Below are 12,699 nucleotides of genomic sequence, written 5' to 3'. Positions count from 1 at the left end.
CCCCCCCCGCCCCGCCCCGCCCCGCCCCGCCCTATACCAAACTGAAATGACACTCTCCTGTAATGTGGAATTAAGATCTCTCTGCTCCTCTGTCATTCGCTCTAACAGTGAGAGTGTTAGCGTAGCGTCCTGCGCTGTGTCATCAGCACACACCTGGGGCAGCGCTTCTGCACACACCTGGGGCAGAGCTTCTGCACACACCTGGGGCAGCGCTTCTCCTTGCTGAAGTCCAGGATTTGATGGCTGGGCAAAATTAAAGCGGAATCGAGTAAAAAAAAGCCCTTTTATAAATCTGTTTGTTCTGAAAAGTGTAGCTGAATGCGTTTTCCCCGGGACTGCGTAAAAAGGCCTTAGATGAAGCAGCACAGCCTGTTCACAGGGTAAAGTCGGGCTGGGGATTACAGTTAATTAGGCTTTCGGTTTTTGTGAATACGACTTTCATCAGGGTGTAAACCCGCATGGCAGCGAAGTACTTCCACTCGTTTGGGAACTTGATGTGCGATAATTCCACTTCGGCAAAATATTTCTGCTGCAATAAACACGCTGAACGGTGCTGTTAATGTATTGAGTGAGGTCAATAGAGAGATGGATGGATAAGCAGACAGATGGATTTTTGGGTAGATGAGTGGAGGGCTGTGTTACAGATAGAGAGACTGCATGGTGCATAGATATGCTTTAACTCTTTATTCCCACCCCACCACCCCCCCCCCCCAGGCTCACTGCTAAGCACTGCATTTCAGCAGACCTGACTCATCCAGTACCTCTCTCTCTCTCTTTCTCTCCCCCCTCTCTCCCTCTCTCTCTCTCTCTCTCTCTCCTCTCCCTCCCTCTCTCTCTCTCTCTCTCTCTCCCTGCCTCTCTCTCTCTCTCTCTCTCTCTCTCTCTCTTTCTCTCCCTCTCTCTCCCCTCCCTCTCTCCCTCTCTCTTTCTCTCTCTTTCTTTCTCTCCCCCCTCTCTCCCTCTCTCTCTCCCTCCTCTCTCTCTGTCTCTCTCTCTCTCTCACTCACTCACTCTCTTTCTCTCAACCATTTTGCCATAATTCCAATTTAATGGGTTTATTGGCAGTACAATCAAGGCAATATTGCCACAGCACATGTAGAACATGTAAATAATGTACAACATCAACCTGCTCTCTCTCTCTGTCCCTCTCTTTCTGTCTGTCTCCCTGTCTCAAATTCTAATTGAAAACACTTTACTGGCATGACAAGATATTTATTATATTGCTAGAGCACAGAAAAAAAACACTGAACACATAAACATAGACCTAGATGTACGGTGTACAGACAAACACAGGCCTATTCTAATATGTTCACTGGTTGTCCCCCTGTTTATGGCAAGCTTTAACATAATTTCCCTCTGGTCCAATACATTTTCTGTGTTCCCCTAATAACTAGGGGAGCTTCTATTGATCATTTAAAGTTTTAAATTCTGGACATATTTTTTTAGAAATTCTCCCTTGTGTCTTGGTAAGTCCTACATGTTGTGAGGAAGTGCAGCTCTGTCTCCACCACTCCAGGTCTGCCTGTGTCTGCATTTTTCGATGGCCAAGCTGTGCTCACTGAGTCTGTACACTGCCATGGTTTTTCTCAGGTAATCAGCCTGTAATCAGGGAATCAGTGCAGTCAGTTTAGGGCCAAATAGCAATCAAGTTTATTTTGGGTTTTTGTCATTCTTTTCCAATAGGTGAAATATTTTTCTTATTTGTTTCATTATAATTGTATTTGGTCAGATTATCCACGCTAGGAGGAAGTCTCTCTCTCTGTCTGCCCCCCCCCCCCCCCCCCCCGTGAGTGAAACAGTACGCAGTGACTGAGTTCGCCCCCCCCCCGTGAGTGAAACAGCACGCAGTGACTGAGTTCGCCCCCCCCTCCCCCCCCCCCGTGAGTGAGACAGTACGCAGTGACTGAGTTCAGAGGGGGGCGATTGAGGGTATTCCTGCTTGTTTCCGTGCTGGTGAAGTGAGCTGTGTTGAGATTAATTATATTCTTTGTCTTATTATATCGCAGAGATCTCCCTGCTCTGCGTAATCACTGGCAGCTCCTGCTGCTGAACTTCTCCCCAGAGCTCCTGCTCTTTCTATCGCTCCCCTTCTCTCTCTCCATCGCTCCCCCCCTCTCTATCGCTCCCTCTCCCCCTCTCTCTCCCTCTCTCTCTCTACTGCTCCCCAGAGCTCCTGCTCTTTCTATCGCTCCCCTTCTCTCTCTCTATCGCTCCCTCTCCCTCTCTCTCCCTCTCTCTCTCTACTGCTCCCCAGAGCTCCTGCTCTTTCTATCGCTCCCCTTCTCTCTCTCCATCGCTCCCCCCCTCTCTCTATCGCTCCCTCTCTCTCTCTCTCTCCCTCTTTCTCTCTCCTATTCTCTCTCCATCCGCCTAACTCACTTTATTTTAATTTGCTTTCCTCTCCTTTGTTTGTGTGGAAATGGCTCCTCTGCTTTTCTGCAGAGGGGGAAACAGCAGGAGGAACTCTTCAGCTTCAGCAGTGTGGAAGGGGCTCGAGCGCGGAGGCTAAATAAAGGAGAAGCTCTTCAGCTTCAGCAGTGTGGAAGGGGCTCGAGCGCGGAGGCTAAATAAAGGAGAAGCTCTTCAGCTTCAGCAGTGTGGAAGGGGCTCGAGCGCGGAGGCTAAATAAAGGAGGAGCTCTTCAGCTTCAGCAGTGTGGAAGGGGCTCGAGCGCGGAGGCTAAATAAAGGAGAAGCTCTTCAGCTTCAGCAGTGTGGAAGGGGCTCGAGCGCGGAGGCTAAATAAAGGAGGAGCTCTTCAGCTTCAGCAGTGTGGAAGGGGCTCGAGCGCGGAGGCTAAATAAAGGAGAAGCTCTTCAGCTTCAGCAGTGTGGAAGGGCTCGAGCGCAGAGGCTAAATAAAGGAGAAGCTCTTCAGCTTCAGCAGTGTGGAAGGGGCTCGAGCGCGGAGGCTAAATAAAGGAGAAGCTCTTCAGCTTCAGCAGTGTGGAAGGGGCTCGAGCGCGGAGGCTAAATAAAGGAGAGCTCTTCAGCTTCAGCAGTGTGGAAGGGGCTCGAGCGCGGAGGCTAAATAAAGGAGAAGCTCTTCAGCTTCAGCAGTGTGGAAGGGGCTCGAGCGCGGAGGCTAAATAAAGGAGAAGCTCTTCAGCTTCACAGTGTGGAAGGGGCTCGAGCGTGGAGGCTAAATAAAGGAAGCTTTTCACTTCAGCAGTGTGGAAGGGGCCTCGAGCGCAGAGGCTAAATAAAGGAGAAGCTCTTCAGCTTCAGCAGGGTGGAAGGGGCCTCGAGCGTGGAGGCTTAATACAGGAGAAGCTCTTCAGCTTCATCAGTGTGAAGGTTTCGTGCGCGGAGGCTAAATAAAGGAGGAGCTCTTCAGCTTCAGCAGTGTGGAAGGGGCTCGTGCGCGGAGGCTAAATAAAGGAGGAGCTCTTCAGCTTCAGCAGTGTGGAAGGGGCTCGAGCGCGGAGGCTAAATAAAGGAGGAGCTCTTCAGCTTCAGCAGTGTGGAAGGGGCTCGAGCGCGGAGGCTAAATAAAGGAGAAGCTCCTCAGCTTCAGCAGTGTGGAAGGGGCTCGAGCGCGGAGGCTAAATAAAGGAGGAGCTCTTCAGCTTCAGCAGTGTGGAAGGGGCTCGAGCGCAGAGGCTAAATAAAGGAGGAGCTCTTCAGCTTCAGCAGTGTGGAAGGGGCTCGAGCGCAGAGGCTAAATAAAGGAGGAGCTCTTCAGCTTCAGCAGTGTGGAAGGGGCTCGAGCGCGGAGGCTAAATAAAGGAGGAGCTCTTCAGCTTCAGCAGTGTGGAAGGGGCTCGAGTGCGGAGGCTAAATAAACTCATATGTGCTTACTTTTACAGGAGAGACGCTGCTCTGAGTGTCTTTAGTTCCTCCCAATGTCTCTCTCTCACCCTGTCCCTCTCTCTATCTCTCTCACTCTCCTTCCTTCCTTTTTTCCTCTCTCCGTCCATCTCTCTCTGTCCCTCTCTCACTTTCCCTCTCTCTCCTTTCCTTCCTCTCTCCCCCCTCTCTCTCTCTATCTGTTTCTCTCTGTCAATTCATTTCAATTTGAAATGCTTTATTGGCATGACATATTTCAATATTTGTGCTGCCAAACCTTTACAAAAAACACAGTACAGTGTGTATAAACTACCGTATATGTCTTGAGATATAAGATAAGGTATGCTTTTATTGAACCGCGTGGGGTAATTTGTCAACAAATAAACAAATAATGTCATATCAAAAAATAAACAACAAATACATGAAAAGCAATAATTGACAAAAACCATCAGCAATTTTTCACAGTAATTTAGGACTGTGGCGGGTAGCTGCATATTGTGCGGCCAAATTTTGGCAACACCTTTCCTCTCCCAGGAGAATTTGAACATTCTGTCTTTCTCTCTCTACATCTCTACATCTCTTCCCCCCTCCCCCTGTTTATCGCTCTGTATTTATAAACTTATTTTCCCTCCCTAATATTGTATATTTCCTGTTCGGGTTGCTTCTTTGGCCTGACGGGAGGGAAGTGAAACGGCTCCCCGAGCAGCCCCCTGCTCCCCGAGCAGCCCCCCGCCCTGGGGACTCTCTCCTAAAGAGGGCACCCTGGGCCTCATCATGATGCTGCCAGTTGGGTTTTGTATAGCGGGCCTGGAGTGAAGAGCAGTGTGGTGTTCGTTTCCGGCTGAGTTACGGTGCTGTAGACGAGGCCTGCGCGCTGATTTGTGCCTGTAAGCTGGATGTGTTTTGGGTAATTGGGGCTCGGGTGGTTTCGGCTGCGCCTCTTGGTGCTGATGATTTAAAGACTGCGAGCTTTTCTCAGGCTTTAGTGTCTGGCTCAGCCTTCCTGCCTGATCCTGAATGAATTACTGACTCAATAACTCAGTAACTTCACTTCTGTTTATTCTCCCACTAAATATCCTTCTGCTCGCACTTTTTTTCATTGTCTTCAACTGGCACCTCAAACTCCAGTCCTGGAGGGCTGCAGTGTCTGCAGGTTTAACTCCAGTCCTAGAGGGCCGCAGTGTCTGCAGGTTTAACTCCAGGCCTGGAGGGCCGCAGCGTCTGCAGGTTTGACTCCAGTCCTGGAGGGGGCGCTGTGTCTGCAGATTTAAATCCACTGCTGTAATTACAAAATGTTTTGTTCTGTGCAGATAATCAAATATCTCTGCCAAAGGAAGCTATTTAACTAGCTTTGCCCCCGTTTGAGGGGACCAGATATTTTTCCCAGCTCCTGCCTGAGATTTTTTGGCTTCCTGCTTCTGTCTGCGGGAGTTTGATAAGTGTTCTGCTTTGAGAGTAAGTCTGGCGTTCGGGGGCTGTGGGCCCTTTCAGATGATTTACTTTCAGGAACGGTGGCCTCTACATCACTCCTGTTGCTATCATAGCGTTTTCCTTTTTGTTTTTGATTCATTAGCCACGGTTTTATCTGAGCATTTCATATTTTTGCTGTGCTGTGAAATGCAGTCCTGTTTTCTTTTCCGGTTCGATGGATTAGTACTTGGTACAGCACGCACGGGCTCTCTCTTTCTCTACCTCTCTCTCTTTCTCTCTCTCTCTCTGGTTTACGGGCAGGAGAGGAGGGAGACAGAGGGAGGGAAGAAGGGAGTGGGAGACGGAAAGACAGAAGGATTGAGAGGAGGGAGAGCGAGAGACAAGCAGGGAGAGACAGAGGAGGGAGAAACAGAGGATAGAAAGAGAGAAGGAGGGAAAGACTGGAGGGGAAAGAAAGATAAAAACAGAAGGGGAGGAAGAGGGAGAGAGGAGGAGTGGAACACGCTCAATCAGGTTTGTCTCTGGTGTTTGTAGGGGATTGGTAGTGATTAGTACACAACGTGGCTTTCAGCTTGACCTTGGGGGGGCGCTTTCACCTTGAACTGGAGCATGAATGAGCACAGCTGGATCAGTGAGCTGGAAGGCTGGGTTATACCAGCAGTGATTGATAATTACCAAAACATCTACTAACCATAACACAAATTCAAGTTGAAAATTTGAATTGTCATGAATATTTTGTGAATGTTGGTGTTTCTTTCAAAACATTGCAGTAAATTTTACTGGCGTCTAAAATATTTTAAATGATCATCTGACCCAGGTCGTATCGGAGCATCTGAATGGCATCCACAAACATGCGAAAGGCAGCTTTCTGCAGGCTGGGAGTGTAAAATGTGAGAGTCTGAGTTTTCAGTTTGCAGCCCACGTCTTCTTCAGTGCCCTCTCAGGATTGCTGGTTTCCCCAGCCGAAAAACTGTACTGCCTTCTCCTCACTGTTCTAGAGTGCACCCCTGCAAAATTAAAGCCAGGCGCGTTAATATTCAGGGCCCATGCCACCGTGCCTATCTGTGCTTTAATACGAGATCAAACAAAAGCCAGAGCTCAGAGCGGACTCATCATCCGCGGAAAACATGCCCTCAATTTGACTGCTTGCTTTCTCTCTCTCTCTCTCTCTCTCTCTCTGTCCCTCTCATTTCCTTTTTTTAAAAGCCCGTCTAGCAGTCAGGCGTTGGAATCTAAAAATTTCATTAAATCCATCTGATTAATGTTAAATAGTTTGTCCTTCTCCAATAATGAACGAGTGAAGGAACTAATGATTGAATCTTGAAGTAAATGTCGGTTGAATATGTTCTGGTGAGCAAGGTCGTCCTGTCATGTAGAGTTCTGCACTAGTGTTTAGAACGCCTATTTGGAGATGTAGGTCCTTGTCTGGAGATGTGGGTCCTTGTTTGTAGATTTGGGGACTCTGTTTGTGATGTTGGGGCCCTGTTTGGTATGTGTGCATGCATGTGCGCGTGTGCACATGTGCATGATTGTGCGTGTGTGTGTGTGTGCACGTGCACGTGTGTGAGTGTGTGAGTGTGTGTGTGTGTGCACGTGCACGTGTGTGTGAGTGTGTGTTTTATGTAAAGGTTGCAGGTTCATATCCCAGGTAAGACACTGCCATTGTACCCTTGAGTAAGGTAATTATCCTAAATTTGCTTCAGTATATATCCAGCTGTATAAATGGATGGAACATAAAATGCTGAAGCTGTGTCTGTAATGTAATGTGTTTTAATGGATAAGAAATAAAGCAGAGGCGTTCATTAAGCATGGCCACTGATACCATGACCCTGGTGATTAACCCAAGAGCCCAGGAACTGGGACAGAGAAAGAGAGAGAGAATAAAAATGTACTTCTCTTGAATCATGAATTAAAAACAATTAAAGCCCGTTACATAACTCAGCCTCGCTGAATTTTTTAAACTCGAGCCTCCAGACAAATAAACGACCTGTAGCCCTGACAGAAGCAGAAATGAATGTGGGTAAAAACCAGCAAAGCCGAGCTGAAGAATGCTAAGCTTAAATTATTCAACCTGCTGCTTCGTTCCAGCTTTCTTCCCCAATTCCCCCAATTCCAGCCTGCCTTCCCCAAATCTCAAAAGTGCAGATAAACGAGACGATAATATTCATCGAGGAGTTAGCAGTAATCTGGGGAAGTAGCTTTGTAGCCTTTTCAACACAAGAATTATTCACTCCTGAAATGAGAATGGAGTGGAGGGAATTAGGCTGGCTTCCTACAGTAGCAGTCCTCTGCACTACCACTCTTATTTTCACAAAATGGGAAAACTCTTTTCCTGCTGCTTTGGCTCAAATGCATTGGCAAAATAATGTGTTCTGTAGAATGATTGGAAGTGGCTGAGGGTTAAAGTATCTAGCATGATAGAATGAGCATTCAGGGACAATGAGTGTACAGCATGCGATGCTAATGTAGGGAGAGAATTCTTCATAAATACTCATGGTGTGAGGTGGCTATAATCTTGTGCACTGTCTGCAGTATTTTGTTAATTATAGTGATATACTCTATTTCAGTGAGTTAGTGATGTTTCAGTGTCAGTTGTCAGTAGCTCCAGGCCTTCATAAAGAAGATTTTATTAACTCTGTCGATTAACTGGTTCATCATCCTCAGAGCAAAGGTTCACCACACCCTGGTTCTGCTGGAGCAACACTGTCAGCACTGGGCCCTGGCAGGTCATTTTCAGAAGACAAAGACTGTGATCTTTGACAAAGTGAGAGAATGAGAGAGACAGAGATGCCATTTTGAATTGTTTCCCCAGACTTCACTTTCTCTTTGTGCAGAGAGAGAGAGAGAGAGAGAGACCCATGTTGTGTGGGCATGCTCAGTGTTGGGTTGTGGGGGCAGTTGTGTGCACATGCTCAGTATGGGCTGCTGATAATTTGTTTTCTCTGACAGAGGGTGCATGCCCGCAGTGTCCTATTCTTTGTGTGTATATATATATATATATATATATAGTATATGTGCTATCCATGTGGTACACAACCTTTGTGTGTGAGTCTGTGTGTGTGTGTGTGTGTGTGTGTGTGTAAGAGAGAGAGAGAGACAGACAGAGAGAGAGTGCCTGTGCTTGCATGTGCTGTGTGTGTGCGCGCGCGCTTGTGTGTGGGCAAGAGAGTGCCTGTGCATGCATGTGCATGTGTGTGTCACTGAATCTGTGATGCATGGAAATGCAGTGTTGGCATGGCAACCGGGGCAAATGTATAAATAAAAAGTCAAGGTCTCTGGTGAGTGGAGGTAAATGTACACATTACACAAGGACCCTTACAGCAAATAACAATAAACACACAGCACTCTACAAAACATAAAATGCAGAACACAGGACTGTGTAAATGCATTCACTATCACACACACACACGTACACACACAAATACACACTCACACACACACACACACTCTCTCTCTTTCTCACTCACACACACACACACTCTCGGGGAATGTAAATCACTGGGCCTGTAACGGTGAATGAGGTGCAGTCACACTGCACTCTGGGGAATAACTGACAAATCAACATGCAGATTTACAACAGCAAACATTAGGGAGGGTAATCACTGAGGAAAGGCGCTAACTACCTCTGCTTGTCAAAACAATTCAAAACACACAATGCCAGCGGCCACCTAAGGTAATTAAAGAGGGAAAGAAAGAGAAAGAATGAGAGAAAGAAAGAAGGAAAGAGTAGGAAGATAAACTGCCTAATTCATCTAATCTATGCAATTTTGCTGACTTTTGCTTACTGATATTAACTGGTAAACGTCAGCAAAAATGCAGTATACTGTTAGCATATCATGCAAATAAAGTAATTTGAAACCTTAATGGGGAAAAAATGGAAAAACCACCTGTTTACAGAAGTCCCCAGGCAATGTAGGATTCCACAACATAATAAATATGTACAACAACAAAGAAAGACGGCCTGCTTCGTGAACCTAACTGTTGATAATGAGGGTAACAGTTCAGGCAGAATTAAATGAAAATAATCGTTGAACAAGTATTTGCAAAATAATAATAATAATAATACAACAGGATTCATGAGGATTCTCCAATATCGTAGCATAGAGGCTCTGACTGTGTCCAGTGTGGATATCAATGAATTACTGGGCCAATCTGCGGGTCCTGGTTCCAGGCCAAACAGGACAAGCCGTTAAATGCGTACGCGCTGCAAAGAGCCTGATCCTCCTGTCGTTTTACTGTGGAAGGTTCTGCTGCTCCCGGCCCTTTAAAACACAGTGACTCACAGTGAGAAGCGATATTTTCTCCAGTCTCAGTCACACCGGCCTGGAACATATGCTGAGTTACTGTTACTCTGAGCGGAAAATTACGGCTTCGGTCTGTCGGCGCGGCAACCGGGAGAAAGATTCTATGAAATTAATATTCGCGCATGAATTTGGATTAGGGCGGCATCAAACCCATTGTGCTGCGTGAAGGTAAAATATGGGGTCTGTTAAATCAGCCAGTTTGCTGAACAGCGTACATTCAGTGCGCGGTATTCTGTGAAAACCTACTGGAGGTGTTTGAATATCTCTAACAATGTACTCAAGTGCTCCGTATGCTCATATTAAATAATTATTCCCATCTGAAAAGGTGCTCCATTTTTAAAACAGCCAAAAATAAGACCAAATGACTTCAGTACAAGCGTTAGAAACTCTAAAGCTCATTGTGGTAATTACAGCATTAGCAGCTTCGCATGTTGATTGGTTGCGATGAAAACCTGTTTTTATCCAACTGCTACTTCTTCATTACACAGTATTTGCTCTATGTATTTCTTGCCAATAAAGGAAAAGCATGCTGACTTAATTAAATATGGGGGGCAGGGTGGGGGGATTTGTTTAAAAACATTGCAAATGGAGAGATTAGTCTTTAATCACTGCGATAAGAAAACATCTTGCTAATTGAGCTGATCGCTATGGCGATATGGGAGCTGTGGTGGGCGGAGCCTGATTTATGAGACAACACAGATCATTTCCCCTCACCAATCAGCCCTCTCCCTGTCCTTACCTGCACTTAACTGTGTCTCTCTCCCTGTCCTTCCCTGTATTTACCTGTGTCCCTCCCCGTCCTTCCCTGTATTTACCTGTGTCTCTCTCCCTGTCCTTTCCTGTATTTACCTGTGTCCCTCCCCGTCCTTCCCTGTATTTACCTGTGTCCCTCTCCCTGTCCTTCCCTGTATTTACCTGTGTCCCTCTCCCTGTCCTTTCCTGTATTTACCTGTGTCCCTCCCCGTCCTTCCCTGTATTTACCTGTGTCCCTCTCCCTGTCCTTCCCTGTATTTACCTGTGTCCCTCTCCCTGTCCTTCCCTGTATTTACCTGTGTCCCTCCCCCTGTTCTTACCTGTATTTACCTGTGTCCCTCCCCCTGTTCTTACCTGTATTTACCTGTGTCCCTCCCCCTGTTCTTACCTGTATTTACCTGTGTCCCTCCCCCTGTTCTTACCTGTATTTACCTGTGTCCCCTCCCCCTGTTCTTACCTGTATTTACCTGTGCCCCTCCCCCTGTTCTTACCTGTACTTACCTGTGTCCCTCCCCCTGTTCTTACCTGTACTTACCTGAGTCCCTTTAAAGGAGGAGGATGGAAGAGAGAGTGTGCTGATTGTCTTATCATCATAATCAAATTCAGGTCTAAACTAATTGTTTTGCCTGTGCTTAGTAAGCAAGTACATAAGCATACCTATATCAGTGATAGAAACAAGAGAAAATGTCGTCATTCACCTTGTGCCAATAAAGCTGATTTTAATTGAAATTTAAGTTTTTGAGAGGGAGAGGGGGACAAGAGTGTGTTTGTGGGTGGATGGGTGTGTGTGCATGCATGTGTCTATGTGTGTGTATGTGTGTGTGTCTGTGTGTCTCTTTCTCCCTCTCTCTCCCTCAATCTTTCTCTCCCCCCTCTTCTTGCTATTGTTAGAGGCTTCCATCCATTTTCTGTACATCTCAGTTCAGCTCTTTCTCTGGTCCTTATCTCTCTTTCTCCCTCTACGTTTCCTTTAGTGTGTCCTGCCAGTCCGTCCGTCTCCTCCTGAGGATTGTGCTCTGAGTCTTAAGCTGACATGAATTGGCAGATCTGTGTGTGTGTGTGTGTGCATGCTTTAGTGTGTGTATGTAAGGATGTAGCATGCTTGTGTAGTGTGTGTTTGTGTGTGTGTATGTAAAGATGTAGCTTGTGTGTACTGATGTGTGTGTGTAACTGAAGGAGTGAATTTAAAAAGGTAATTCCAGTTTTATGTTTTTGGCAGGAAAAAATTTAGCGCTCTCCTCCAAATTCAGATTCAAATGAATATCATTCTCTTGGCATGCATTGGGTTTATAACAGCACTGCTCACAGTTTATGTAACCAGAGCAGTCAGTGTGTGCGACAGGAAATCTGTCAGTTCAGAGATGACACTGTGTTCTCCATTTACAATGGCAAGTGTGTATGAACTGCATTATCTCTCTCTCTCTCTTTCCCTCTCTCTCTCTCTACTTTCTCTCTCTCTTTCCTATGTTGAAAAGTACCTTATTTACTGTAGTTTATTATGAACGATTTAGCACTCTCTGAAACACAGATTAATAATTACAGGTATGTAATATTTTAAAATAAAATGATGGTGGTAATGAGTATGTATTCACAACTAAAGGTCCCTCAGTCTATGGCAGGCAGAGATATATTTCATTGTAATTGGGGCAGTCGGACCTTTTTCTAATGGGATTTCTGGTTTTTCATCCTTTGAGAGACTTTATAATTTTGTCAGATATATGGAAATATATATTTATAATTCTCGAATATTTTACACCGTTAAGGCGGAACTGCAACTTTGATTCCACCTCTCTTGCTGAATTATAAATCAAATATTTTGAACCAGATTCTACCTGCAATATTTAATGGTGAAGTCATCTCCTGTGCCTTTGATGATCTTATTGGCCTACTGTGGTCCTATGGGTTGATCTGGCCAGGGCCCAGTTCTGTCAGTACTGCTCCAGTAACATGAGGTTCTACAGTAACCCTTGTTCCTGGTCATCAGGTCATCTGTATAGAGCAAAAAAAAGTCAATTAATAAAAAAAGACTCAATCGGTGTGTGGTCAGGAGCTTCTGACTGTTCCAACATGCTGCATATCAAACGCTTGATTCCACATTACTCAGAATAAACTCTCATCATGACTTTGTTTGAAGGCCACTCTCCTTTTATTGCTAATATTTTCAGCGCACTTGTTTTCTGTTTACATAAATGTAAATATGTCATGTACTTTTCCCACTTCGAAAATAAATGTAATGGAATCGGCCTTAGTGACAAATACGGTAAATTTTTTCAGAGTCAATGACGCATGCAAAAAAACCTTTCTATTTCTCACTGTGCGTTTTAAGGGATTTTTGTCTTGAGTCTTCTATTAAGGAATCTACAAAAATAACTTCCTCAGATTACTGCTCGGGCAATTACTCCGATTTATGTTGACGTTGCCGGA

At 45.7% G+C, this 12,699-nt stretch overlaps 1 protein-coding gene across 4 annotated transcripts in view; it reads left to right on the top strand.

The window, feature by feature from the left end:
• Positions 1-12,699, top strand: part of LOC135264201 (sodium/calcium exchanger 1-like) — a 37,489-nt gene that overhangs the window by 18,609 nt on the left and 6,181 nt on the right. Inside the window, exon 1 of one of the 4 annotated variants that reach the window (XM_064352941.1) lies at positions 5,351-5,731. The exons of the other annotated variants lie outside the window; for them this stretch is intronic. The gene's annotated coding sequence lies outside the window, so the exon portion shown is untranslated. Of the gene's footprint in view, positions 1-5,350; positions 5,732-12,699 lie in introns of those variants that run through there. 4 annotated transcript variants of the gene reach the window in all.

The sequence above is a fragment of the Anguilla rostrata genome, chromosome 9, assembly GCF_018555375.3.
Source record: "Anguilla rostrata isolate EN2019 chromosome 9, ASM1855537v3, whole genome shotgun sequence".
NCBI classification, from domain to species: domain Eukaryota; kingdom Metazoa; phylum Chordata; class Actinopteri; order Anguilliformes; family Anguillidae; genus Anguilla; species Anguilla rostrata.
The sequence above is the reverse complement of the archived record's forward strand: the minus strand, read 5'-3'. Positions and strand labels throughout refer to the sequence as shown.